This window comes from Felis catus, chromosome A1 (assembly GCF_018350175.1).
Source record: "Felis catus isolate Fca126 chromosome A1, F.catus_Fca126_mat1.0, whole genome shotgun sequence".
NCBI classification, from domain to species: Eukaryota; Metazoa; Chordata; class Mammalia; order Carnivora; family Felidae; genus Felis; species Felis catus.
This window is the reverse complement of record NC_058368.1, coordinates 71,074,547-71,088,097: the sequence shown is the minus strand read 5'-3', so window position 1 is coordinate 71,088,097 and position 13,551 is coordinate 71,074,547. Positions and strand designations below refer to the sequence as shown.

Below are 13,551 nucleotides of genomic sequence, written 5' to 3'. Positions count from 1 at the left end.
ACGATCTCGCGGTCCGTGAGTTCGAGCCCCGCGTCGGGCTCTGGGCTGATGGCTCAGAGCCTGGAGCCTGTTTCCCATTCTGTGTCTCCCTCTCTTTCTGCCCCTCCCCCGTTCATGCTCTGTCTCTCTCTGTCCCAAAAATAAATAAACATTGAAAAAAAAAATTAAAAAAAAAATTATTCCAAAAAAAAAAAAACAAAAACAAAACCCTGTGTTGATAAACATATTAGGTTAGCATCAAGTGGAAAGCGTGCATTTACTTAGAGATGGCCAAACAGAAGTATATATGAGGGATGCCTGGCTGGCTCAGTCAGTAGAGCTCGTGACTCTTGATCTCAGGGTAGTGAGTTTGAGACCCACGCTGGGTACAGAGATCCCTTAAAAAATAAAATCTTAAAAAAAAAAAGAAGTAAATATGAAAGCAGCTTTAGTTTTTAGATTGGTCAAAAGGAAAATGAAAAGATAGTAAAACATACTTTGAACCTTTGAATATGTGAAAAAATACAAAAGGAAAGTTTCACTGCCATTCCATCTTTAGTGACTAAGAGGAAGAGAAAATGGAAACAAACATCACCATGAATGAAGTTCAAGTGGCTCCTATTGACAAAATAAGGAATACTGTTCATCGTCAGTATCATGCAAATTCTGAAGTCTTTGAGCACCTTGAGCACAAATTTAGGTCCTTGGGATATCGGGATATCCCTATCAAGTTAAATCAGCATGATCTATCTACATTGTATATGGTTTGAGTAAGAGGCTGAATTTGAGATGTGCCTAATGTTTCATTTATTTATAATCACCCTGAAAATGCCTGCAGTATGTCCCCACTCCCAACTGTATTCATTTCTCCCTTCGAAGGCTGGAGCACACTTCAAGTTAGTGAATAATAACCAGTAAATCCTCTGTTATAATGGCTGCAGATAGGAGTGTAGCATTTCATTTTCTGTCAACTCAGCAAACATTTTTAAAACAAGATTTAGGGGCACCTGGGTGGCTCAGTTGGTTAAGTGTCTAACTTTTGATTTCAGCTCAGATCATAATCGTGTCGGTGGTGAGTTTGAGCCACACGTTGGGCTTTGTGCTGTCAGTCCAAAACCTGCTTAGGATTCTCTTTCCCTCTCTCTCTCAAAATAAATAAATGAACTTAAAAAATTAAAATAAAAACAAGATTTAATATTTTTTTGCAACTTGCAAGTCTACATAATTTTATCCTAAAAAGAAAACTAGTGTTTTCTATATTTTGGGGATCCCATCACATAGTTTTTTGTTAACTCCAGATGTTGGCTTGAAAAGTAGGTTTTAAGATGACTGCTAGTGGTTTCCAGGCATTTTTTCAAATATATCCCATTTCTAAAATACACAGAAAAGTGATACGTTGGCTTTCTTAAAGGATTTGCCAGAGATTATACCCTTCAAGTAAAGTGATCCTGAATTCAGCTTGGTTGTCAGTTTCATTAAGAAGGAAGTAGCTCATCTCATATAAATATTCTTCAACAATGCCCTGTGATGCTGACAGTCATGCTTTTTAGGAGCACCCAGATGGGGGACCTTTCTAACTACAGCTGGAAATAGTCTAAGATGAATTAATTTGTTATTTTAGAGTTAATAGTGGTAGGTGTTAAGAAAAGACTTCTTTGTGTGTCTGTGTTTTTTCTTGGATAGCAAAGTGAAATCTGTAGAGCTGGATGGGGGCTTTGTGACAGTGACAGGTTTAGCAGACTCTCAGTGCCACCCTGAAAGGAGACAATACCTATATTCTTGACCTCACATTCCTTATTTTATGCCAAACCCAATTGGTAGCACTGTAGTTATATATTTAAGAAACATGTACTTCTTGTTCTTTATGGCTTAGCAGAAATTTCCTTCCCTCAGAAGTAAAGTATTTCTAAAATGGTCTATTGACTGGAAAGTTATGGGTCAGGAATGTGCCTAGGATCAGCTGGTTCAGGGAAGGATGAAGAAAGAAAGTTGTGAAGATGTTAGAACTGTGGTCGACATCTTGGGCTGTCAGCTCGGAGAACTAGTAAAGTGGAGAAAAATAGTTTTATTCTCTAACAGAAATATGGTGTGGGCTGGAAGAATATTTAAGAATTAGGTGATCAAGACTTTGAAATGGATAGTTGAAGCACAGTTGTCGACATTTTGTTGCAGTCATTCATATAAAAATCTGAATCATATATTAACTCTAAACGGATGGCACACTGGGGCACCTGGCTGGCTCAGTCAGGGGAGCATGCAACTCTTGATCTTGGGGTCGTGGGTTTGAGTCTCACGTTGGGTGTAGAGATCATTAAAAATAAGTAAATAAATGAACTAAGTGGATGGAATACTTCTTAGTTTACCAAAATTATGAAGTTGTTGCTAGGAAAATGATGTGATCTGAGCATTAAGTAATGAGATTGATCTCAGATGACCCATCTGGTCATGGGCTATGAGGACTTTTGTGTGTTTTGGGGTTGGAGCAGGGGAGGGCTTTGAAGGTAACTGTTTTTAGGGTGCTCTGTGTTAGCCAGGAGTCAAGAGAATTTGCCTCCGGTTTGTTATGTCTGAGTTTGAATTTGGTTCTCCATGGATTCTGTGTAAGATTTTAATGCAAGAAAGAATGTCTGCATGAAAGCACTTTGGAGGGGTACTTGAAATGAAGCTGGAAGCCATTTATCTGGCATAGAGCTTCTTCTAGATGCTTCTTCTGGACAAGAGAGAGCTACTACCGGAAAGGGGCAGATGCAGGGAATCAGCAAAGGGAATCTCCCGGAAAATGGGGATATGAGCTGGTCTCACTTACTACCATGTGGCTGGCAAGGCAGATTCCCAGATGTGGGAGCCAGGGAGCATTTCTGGAAGGGGCGACTACAACACCACTTTCTTTCCTGTCAGAGTACTTGAAGTGCAGATTGTACCACAGATGGCCAAATCAATGCCACACTTCTTTCTGGAAATTTAAGGCCATGGAGATGAGGAAAGAGATGTAGAGAGCAAAGATGGAGAATGGGATAAAAGTGAAGAATTTAGGGGTGTCTGGCTGGCTCAGTCAGTGGAGCATGTGACTCTTGATCTTGGGGTCATGAGTTCAAGTCCCCCATTAGGCGTGGAGCTTACTTAAAAAAACAAAAGAAAGCAAAACATTGAAGAGTTTATACAGTGCTTCCCAACTTGTTATACACTGTGGCACACCGAGAAAATAATGTTTTTACAGTGACTGGGAAGCTCTTGGCAGGAGATGACCAGCTTAGAAGTTCCAACCATTCCTGGCCCTGTCCAGCCACCAGAGGGCTGAGGGGATCGGAGACCCAGGCACACCCTATCCATGCATGTTGACTGGGGAAACCCTAATCTAGTGAACATCATGAATATACAGAGTGACAAGATGGAGGTCATAGAGCCCTCTGAGAATCTGATTCAAGTTATATTTCCTCTCCCCAGAAACACCACAATTGTACATACACACAGAATTTTGCCCATAATTTCCAGAGACTCATAAAATCACTCAAGTCCACTTCGGGACCTCAGAACGAGAACTCTTGCTTTAGATAATTGATCAGAGAAAGAGTGTTGCTGAAGAAATGAAGGCAAAGGATAAATTCAGCAACTCGGATCAAAAGTCCACCTAAAGAATGATAGAATCACACTCTTGGGGTTTTCCATGGCCCTTTCTATAAAGCTCTGGCTTTGGAAATGGTTCAAAGGCTGGGGACACCAAGCAGAAAAGATCCAGGTAATTAGATCCAAACAACCAAGCGCACCACAGCGGCTGAGCAGATTGCTGAGCTCCACGTTGCCTATTTTTTAAAGGCATTGATGTTAACTTGGTCAGGATGACTATTTGGTAAATGGTCAGTTCACTGGTACAGTTTAGTTTCTGAATCTCTTCCTTCCCAACATTTTTCAAAGGGAACATTCTCTAATTCCTCAATATGTGTGGTGGAACCAGGAGGGTGTGGCAAAGCCCTTCCACGGACTTCCAAGCTTGTTGGAGCCTGCTTGGGCCCTTGGCCCTAGGGCTCTACTGCTTGGTTCATAATCAGTTTTTCTGACGGACTCAGCAGTCCTTGCCCAAATAAGCCCATATGCACCCTCAAAGCACCTAGAGTGGGGAGATGATGGGGACTCAAAACAAGACATTTGGGGCTAAATGCCTTACTAATTATGTCTGAAACAAAAAAGCCAGATCTCAAAAGACTAAATGGTGAGTAAGGGATAGAGCGGCAGTGTTACCTTGAATAATGTATGACTTCTGCTAGTTTACTCTCAGGTCTCACATCACTTGAAAGTTGTCTCTTTGCAAAATACAGCCTGGAGGGAAATTTTGCCAGTGTCGTGCTCTGGTGAGTTAATATGCATTTAAACAGTTTTATAACAGATTATTTACCAACAGGAACAGAATGCCTTGGCACGAGATGCCTTTGAGAGAGCTGTCCTAGTGCGCTAGCTAATTCCATATTTCAAAATAATTTCCACATACTTCCTACTTCCTGTAGGTGCTCTCAAACTCTTCCCTCTACTGGTGAAATGAAAAAGTGACAAGTAGGTGAGATTATGTTGCCCTCTGGTGTCAGCCAACCCAAAAGAAAGAGCTAGAACTCGGGAAGGGGATAAGAGGTAGACAGAAGATAAAAAGAAGACACTCCATACCTGGAGAAAGATGGAGACATGGAGAGGGAGGGAAATGGAGAGAGAAGATGGGAGATGAGTATGGCATCCATTCCCCCTGGGTCTTCTTCTCACTGGTGGATGATGGGATTTCAATTCCCCCTTGGCTGAGAAGGAGAATGATACCACCATGGTTATTCATTGAATAAATCTGGTGTCTCTGTGATCTGTGATGAGGAAGAGTAGGTTCATGGAAGGATGGGACTTGGCCTTTCCTCTTTGGGGAACCAATGGGGAAGAGAACCGGGTGGTGGCCAACCTTCAGAATTGCAGATACCTATCCTGACCCACCTCTTCTTTGAGATGGAGACCGACCCTAGATTTCTATTCCTTTTAGGGATTCTACCAGTAATCCCCAAGGCAGGCAGGGCTTCACTGTCTAGCCCTTTAGTATATGCCTGGGCTTGAGGGTCTTTTGGGGAGAAGGGTAGTGGCAGTACCACTGGCCCCTAGAGCTCCTCCTCACCCCAGCCCTTCCCCTCTTGCCATATTACCAAGCTTTGTCCACTCTTTGGCTGTGCTTGCCAGAGCACGTGAACAGAGTATGGTTGGCTCGTCCAACCTATTTAATCTTGAGTCATTTCTGGATGTCTGTCCTGTCACTGATTTTTGGTGTCCTGTATAGGGGCAGGCATTATGTCTTCTTGCTGCAAACTGTGGAAAGTCAGTGGAATATTATTAATGACTTTTGTTTTTACAGAAACAAACAATTAATGACTTTAAAGAATTAATGAGGGGGGCGCCTGGTTGGCTCAGTGGTAGAGCATGCAACTCTTGATCTTGGGGTTGTGAGTTTGAGCCCCACATTGGGTGTAGATATTACTCAAAAATAAAATCTAAAAAAGAAAAGAAAAGAAAAGAAAAAGAATCAATGGAATCCTAGAGCAAAAATGTGGGCAAAGTTTGGGCAGAGGCATGGGGAGGTCAAGTATTCCATCTTTGGTCAAGACTAGAGGAGATAACAGAGCCATGGAAAGGAACCCTTTGGGCAGAGAGCCCTGTGGGGGAAAGGAGAACACCAAGGATGTCTGGTTAACGGGAAAGAGGCAGGAGGTAGGGCAAAGGAGAAAAGTAAAGTTGGGAGAAGAAGGCTCTATCAGGTGCAAGTTCTTATTGTAGATTCTCTTGATTTCTTCAAATCTTAGTTCAAAAGACAGTAAAGTTGGGACTTCTGATGTATTCCTCAGGCTGGCAGAACTCTTGAGTGAAAGAGGATTAAAAATCTAGATCCTAGGGGCGTCTGGGTGGCTCTGTCGGTTGAGTGTCTGACTTCAGCTCAAGTCAGGATCTCACGGCTCCTAAGTGCTAGTTCGAGCCCCATGTCCAGCTCTGGGATGACAGCTCAGAGCCTGGAGCCTGCTTCAGATTCTGTCTCCCTCTCTGTACCCTCCTCTGCTAGAGCTCTGTCTTGCTCTCTTTCTCTCAAAATAAATAAACATAAAAAAAAAAAATCTAGATCCTAGCACCTGGTAAATTCAAGACATTATCGAAATGAATGAATGTAATATTGCGACTGATTTTATTATTGGTTTTCAAACAGAAGGCACGTGTATGGGTGGTAATAATAGAAAAAGGGAAAACAGATTACTTACGCCCCCTCTCCCCAGCTACATCCAAGTAAGAAACTCAGGTTCAGGCTAGTTAAGAGTTTTAGAAACTATGAAAGACTGGAAATCACAAGAGAAATCTAGAAAAGAAAACCAGTGGAATAATTTTCAAAAATAGCTAATTCATAAATGTGTAAATTATTTTATTTAGTCATTATGCAATTGAAACACAAATCGGCATAGTGATTTCCCCAAATTCTATAGGCAAGGCAATACACAGGGGATTGAGCCGGGTACCCCACTGGGAACTTCCTGTTTCTACCCCCACATATCTTTCCCACAGGTGAGAATGCTTAGTTAATGCATATGAATACCTGGGATTGGCTTTTAGGGCAAAGAAAGTGCAAAAGGACACTGTGATGTGATGTGATGTGATGTGATGTGGTGTGGTGTGGTGTGTGTGTGTGTGTGTGTGTGTGTGTGTGTGTGTGTGTGTGTGATCCTACCCACTTTACACAGGTGCCTTCCAGGAATTATGTGCTTTTGAACTTCAGGTCTTTGAGCACCCATCCACCTCAAACCACTTGCCTCGCATTTGCTCCCTCAGAGCACATCGTGGCTTAGTTTATTCGTCCAGCACTGGCTTTGCCTGTAACCTTAGTGCGCTCTTCTAGAAAAAGATGCTTTATTACATTCAGACTAGGTTGTTCCTTAAGAAGTTGGTTTGTTTGGGCTCATTTTATTTGTCAAAATAGGAGATAGGCCGCTATGGAGCAATCATTTTGTGAAACCTTTCTCCACCCCCACCCCCACCCTCCCCATCTTTCTTTGTAAGTCAGAGCGATTTTGTATCACCCAAGCAACAAAGTGATTTACGCATGAAAGAGAGGGACAATCTATTCTAATGGTTAAGAGGCAGTAAAAAATATTTATGTGTGCCTGGCTGATGTTGACTTTTGGAGAGCGAGCGTTCACTTGTAAAGCGAAAGCTGGGGGAAAATGTAAGATGGAAAGGCAGCCTTTGGGGTTCTAATTCTGAACACAGATTTTCTTAGGAAAAAAAATTATCTCCATTGTTTTGGTTTCAGATTCTGCATTTGTCAGACGGAGTTGTTAGCTTTGAGTCTTCCGTCAACATTGCTGGGAGGAGTCGTAGCTGACTTTCCTAAGGCTGATTCTCAGACCCAGGGGTGGGGGGGCTTGGAGGTTGGCAGTCTGGGGAGAGGGGATGGGGCGGTGCTAGGCGGCTCCCTGGGGCACGGGTTGGGGGTGGGGCAGGCTGTTGAATCTGAACTCTTCTGAGGCCTCAGCTTTTCCTTTTATCTTCCTTAGTCTCTCAAGTAATAATGCCCTTGTGAAGCAAAATATTTTTTAAATTAAAAAACAGCAGATGGTTGTGTATGCTTGTCTCGTTTTCCTGCCAGCATCCTGCACCTCGCAGAACCCTACCTGCAGCCTTGGGTGTGCAGCAGATTTAGGGCTGATGGGTCGGATTGTAATCTGCGTGCACCCCAGCTGATGAATCGGTGGTAAAGCTTTGCTCGGTAATATTTGTACGGAAAATGCAATGTTTGCACAATAAAGCTCTCCAGATTTTTTAAGCCGTAGGAGTGAGGCCAGTTTACAATCAATGATAACAGGTTTCCCGCGCTGCCATTACCACAAATAGTATCTTATTTCAGCAAAATGGTGGCAGTCAGCGGGAGGTCCAACAATGCAGATTTTAATCAGAAAATTTAATTTTATATACAATTCACAGTTTGTGCACGGTGAGAAATGTTTCTCACTGCATGAACTTTCGGGACTGGCTCTGAGCAAAAGGAGTTTCAATTTATGTAACGCCTTTCTCAGCAAACAATGCCCCAAAGCACTTGCTGGTAATATATGGCTCGTGCTGCTGCTCAGGAAGCTACTGCGGCAGTCTTTCTTAAAATTACCCAGGATATTTATTTGGAGCAATTAAAAGAAGCACTACATTCCACACAAATCCGTTTTTAATGCAGACATTAAATTGGCTGATGGTTCAACGCGGACTCTGTGAGACTGCTACCGCCCGGTCCGCTCTCTGCCCAGATTTGCTCCCTTGTAAGGCAACTTTCCGCCCGGGCTCATTTCATTTTCCCAGTTAACTTGTAAAACTCTCAGAAGAGAAGTCTATAATGTTGACAGGGCCTTTACATGCAGGGCCCTGGATTTGGAGGAGTTGAATCGCAGGCCTGGCCCAGGAAGTAGTGGACACAGGGAGGAGAGGAAGGTCACACGCTGTCCCGCAGATGACCCAGAAATGCCAGCCCTTGACTAATTTGCTGTTCTTGAGCAGAAGCGGGGGCTAAAGGGTGCCAGGCTGCTTTCTCTAGAAGGACAGCAGGACCTGCTCCTCTCTGTGAGGGTGGGGGGATATCACTCACATACTTGGTAAGAGCAGGCAAAGAGTCAGAGAGAGGAGGCGGAGGGGTGAGGCAGGCAGAGGGAGAAGGCCATGGCTAAGCTTTACAGGGCACAACCCTCCCATTTGAGGAAGGGACAGGAAGCGGTAATTGAGTCTTCCATACCAAGGTCCAGTGGAAGGAGGTAATGAGAGTGGCTCCAGAAATGGAAAGTCTTAGGTAAGTCAGCCCCTCATTAAGAGGAGCTGGAGAAGGTGGACAGGTGGGATGTCATCCACCTGGTCTCACCCCTGGTCCCCGCCAGGAGAAGACACCTCTCCGCTTATGGGAGCAAAGTGCCCCCTCCATTGTTTCCTAATAGGGTCTGTGATGGAGTCCTTGCATGCACCTTGGGGAATCCCTTCACTGTCCATCCCCCAAACTGGTCTTCACCTCTTCCCCAGTGTTGGAGCCTATGTGACCTTGAGTTCACAGACAGTCTTGTGTTAGGGGGAGGGGGAGGTAACAGTGGCCTCAACAGGAGCATCCCAGCCCTGTTTTATATTATGCTGGGACCTGGGGATGAAGTCATGAAGGCACTGTGACGGGCTGGTGGGAAGACAGAGCTGGGCTTAGCAATGTGGCATGTGCCATTTACTGGGAGGCTGCTCTGTTACTCCAGCAGAGAGAGAGAGAGAGATCCCATTTTCCCAGGAAGAATCAGATTCTGAGACTCAGAGAAGTTAAGTAACTTGCTTAGCTGAGGTCACAGAGGGCTGTGGACACACAAGGGAGGGCAGAGTAGGACCAGCTCCATTAGTGTTCTCTCAGGAGTGGGGTCTGGCAGGGCATTTCAGGAGCTGGCCTTCAGTCCTGGGAGCAGGCAGTTCCACTGTGGCTCCGCAGCAGGGTGCCTGGAAGGGAAGGCTCTCCTGTGTTCCCAGGGGGAAACTAACCCCGAGGCTAACCTTAAGATAAGTTTTAGGCCAGAGATACAATAGGCCCTGGTTAGTAGTCAATGCCTGGGGCCCTGTTTGGAAAATAATGTAGAGCCTGAATCTAGACTCAGTGGGAAAGGATACTGAGGTTGATTAGCAAGGTCTGTCCTCCCTCGACCAGGGAGGAGGGAGTAGTGGTTGTTTAGAATGGATTTGCAATCCTGGTTTAGGTACCCTGGCTTTGAGGATTTTTTTCATTCTGTCAAATGCTCATTATTTTCCATACACAGATAGGAATCTCACCTCTCCTTCCCTATTAACCTGAGCCCATAGCTTTGGAGTTGCATTTGGTCATGCATCTTATCTGGGGAGAATATTCAGGCATGCACAGAGAAAGTCAGAGAGTTCTTAATGAGAGTCGAATTCAAAGAAGACAGGAAAGATTTATTTCGCATATGTTTATGATGGTACAAAGTATGAGCGTGGCACTTTCCTAAGTGTTTTACAGATATTAACTCAATTATTCTTTATCAAAGGTCTATAAGATAGGTCTCCGTATTATCCTCATTTTACAAATGGAATGATTAAAGCCCAGAGAGGCTAAGCATCTTGTCCAAGGTCACACAGCTTTGTGAATTCAAGCAGTCCAATGCCAGAGTCTATGTGATTAAATTACAGGGTGTTGCCTCTCTGCAGTGTACATATTTCTGTTTTGCTTTCCATGTGGTATCGTGTTTTCTGTGCTTCATGCTGGTTTTCCAGACTAGATTGGGAAGTTGTAAAGTAAGGGATTATGTGTTACTGAGCATAAGCACCTGAAACAGGAGGAACTTCAGGAGGAACTAAGACATGAGTACGGACAATCAGTAAGATGACTGTAGGAATCAGTCACATCGTGTTTGAGTCTTTCTCTATTTGTGGGTCTGGCTCCACCACCAGGGTGAGCTGCCCAGGGGAGGGACCCGGGTTACATATCTTCATATCCCCAGCATCTAACACAATAGAGAGGAGATCATCTTTCCTTTGTTTCCTACTTCATTAACTGATTCATTGATTCACTCAACAAAAATGTATTAAGGGCAAGCACCATGCTGGATGCCAGGAACGAACAAGTAGACAGCCCTTCTGTCTCTGTGGTTTGATTCCTACCTCGCAAGAGAATGTGTACAAAAATGATGTTGACTTTCTTGAAATGGGAACATTTGTCTATTTTACCAAAAACAACAGGAAGTTACATATCATTGCAACCTATCGAGTCCCTCCTTATTGTCGTGTGTGACCAAGTAAAGTTGCAAACAGTCACTTTATTCCGATTTTACTTACCAAAGGCAGTGGTCGTCCCGATTAGTCAGATCTAATACTTACAGTTAAGAGAAAGCTCTTCTGGTGTAGGTAGAGCTGGTGGAAGAATTATCGGGCTCCCACGATGCGAGGTAGGGTTGTTTCTGCCCCTTTTGTTATAGGAAAAGCTTCAAGCATTATTAAGTGATGACAGACAGGATACTTGGCTTCTGGTATTTCTTTGAAGGCCGGCCTGTAGCGTGCTGCCTGGAAGCAGGAATGATTCCACAAATGGTCAGGGAGCCACCTAAACCGCCCTTCACACCAGGTCAAGGTGTGGAAACAGTGCAGTTGGGCTCCACCCTGGAAGGAGAGCTGGCGTGGACCGTTACAGTTTCCAGAGTCCCTTCTTCTACCCCCAAGGCAGTATCTCAAAAATTCCCTCAAACTGCTTTTCCCATTCTCTGAGGCTATTAAGTGCATCAGAGATCCTTCCTTATAGAGAAGGAAAAGGGTCTTCCCAAGAACCCACAGGGAGTGGGGGCCAGATTTCTTGCAAATCCTGGGTGCTTTCCACTCCCGAATACAGCTGAGCCCACTGTCCCCCTGGAAGCCCATGCCAGTCTTGGCAGCAGGATGTTTCAGATGATATGGAAACTACTTGCTGGGGCCTCTCTTTTCAGGGTCTTCTGGGTGTGACCATATAATGGTCGAAAGCAGTGTTTCAATAGACTTATTTGTAATTAGCTCCAAACTTAGTTTTTAAAAAATCGATATGTATTTATTTTTAAGATTTTATTTCACATACTTTTTAATGTTTTATTTATGAGAGCCAGTCCGTGCGTGTGCATGCACACACACACACACACACACACACACACATGCACGCGTGAGTAGGGGAGGAACAGAGAAAGAGGGAGAGAAAATCCCAAGCAGGCTCTGCTCTGACAGCGAGACTCGATCTCATGAACCGTGATATCATGACCCAGCCCAAAATCAAGAGTCGGATGCTTTACCGACGGAGCCACCCAAGTGCCCGTAAGATTTTATTTTTAAGTAATCTCTCCACCTGATGTGGGGCCCGAACTCACAACCCCGAGATCAAGAGTTGCATGCTCCACTGACTGAGGCAGCCAGGTTCCCCCAAAATTTGATATGTATTTAATGAAAAATTTGAAAATATAAAAATGTAAAACGAAGAATCTCATCATTTAAGCACAGTAATTGCTAACATTTTGCTGTACTTACTTCTGATTGCTTTTTAATATAGTTGGAATCACACTGTAATAGTAATAGCAGCTAACATCTGTTGAGGGCTTACTCTGTGTTGGGTACTGTTCTTTGTATGTCTTATCTCATTTAAGCTTCCTGTCAAATTATGAGGTAGCTACTATTTTTACTCCCATTTCACAGGAATTAAAACTGAGGCATAGGGAGGTGAGTACCAGCAGTAGATAATAAGCAGTAGAACCATGCCATCCATTTCCAGGCTCTGCATATGAAGCTTGGTATCTGTTTTTGAACTTAACTTTATATTAAAAGCACTTTCTTATTTTCCTTAGAAACACCAGCTTTTGGGGCTGCCTAAGATTCCATCAAATAAATGTCCCATCATTTACTTAAGCACACCTCAATAATCTAAATAATACCACCACGAATTAAGTAGTCTTTGTGAATGAGGCTTTTTCTACATTTAGGATCACAAAATTTCCTGAGGATAAATTCCCAGATCTAGATTAAAAGGCTGCAAGAAAGTGACGATAAGTTTGTTGGGACATGCTGCCCAATATTTTCCAAGAGGACTGCATCTGGTCACACAGACACTGGCCATGGGGGTGCTGGCCCCGGAGGTTACCTGAACAGAAAATGATTGATTGACTGATAGGCAAAAACATATTGTTTTCAGCAGTTCTTCCTTGCCATGAAAAATTTTTAAACTTTTTTTTAACATTCGTTTTCTCGGCTGTGTGAGAATTTACCTGTATTTGTAAGGTATTTGTAAGTTTCTTCCTGTCTCTTCCTATTTTCTTTTTCTTTTCTTTTTTTTTTTTTTTTTTTGTCTCAGATCTGGAGCTAGGTTCTTGCTTCATCTGTGGGTTTGTTATAAGGGATAATAAAGAGTAATTAGAACAGAATGGGGGTGGAAGGAACCAGAATAAGAAAGGTCTCAACTGCCCACCCTGCTTTCACTCCTGACAGAACTCCCGGACCACAGAGGACTTAGGGCCAACTCTAGGATTACCCTCTTAGCCTTCATGAACACAGTGACATCACCACAGGCACGTAATAGAAGCTCAATAAATGCCTGCTGGAGGAGTGAATCAATGAACTGTTCTATTTCTGTCTACCATACGCAAACCTACCCTCTCTAGCGACTCTATAGCCTGAATCACTGTCAGCACTCCCTTTGGTTAAAAAAAAAAAAAAAAAAAAAAGGTTTGCATCTGTGATCCCAGGTCCTGGCCTTATTAGGATCCTAGAGGAGTGGCCAACCAGAGGTCTTTTAGCCCAAGGCAAAGAACTGAGATCAAAGCCTCTTGGATCTGTCCCAGGAGGTCCTTGCCTGTGAAGAGGACCAGGACTTCTTCCCTTTGTGACCTGTGAGCTTGCCAATCCTGATGCCATCCCTCACGGGAAAAGTGGGAAAAGAGGCAGGTTAGGGAAGTGAGGAAGGTGAGGGAGGTGATGTTCCTGGGGGAGGCTGGGTGAGGACAAGTGTTTACAAAGATGGCTCACAGGCCTGTGGAGCCCTCCGGCCAGCTGAGGCTT

General features: G+C 43.8%; 1 protein-coding gene across 1 annotated transcript in view; it reads right to left on the bottom strand.

Moving 5' to 3' along the window:
- Positions 1 to 6,146: 6,146 nt before the first annotated feature.
- The window catches only part of CLYBL (citramalyl-CoA lyase), a 266,697-nt gene continuing 259,292 nt past the window's right edge, over positions 6,147 to 13,551 (bottom strand). The window contains exon 9 of the mRNA XM_045055400.1: positions 6,147 to 11,049. The gene's annotated coding sequence lies outside the window, so the exon portion shown is untranslated. The remainder of the gene's footprint in view (positions 11,050 to 13,551) is intronic.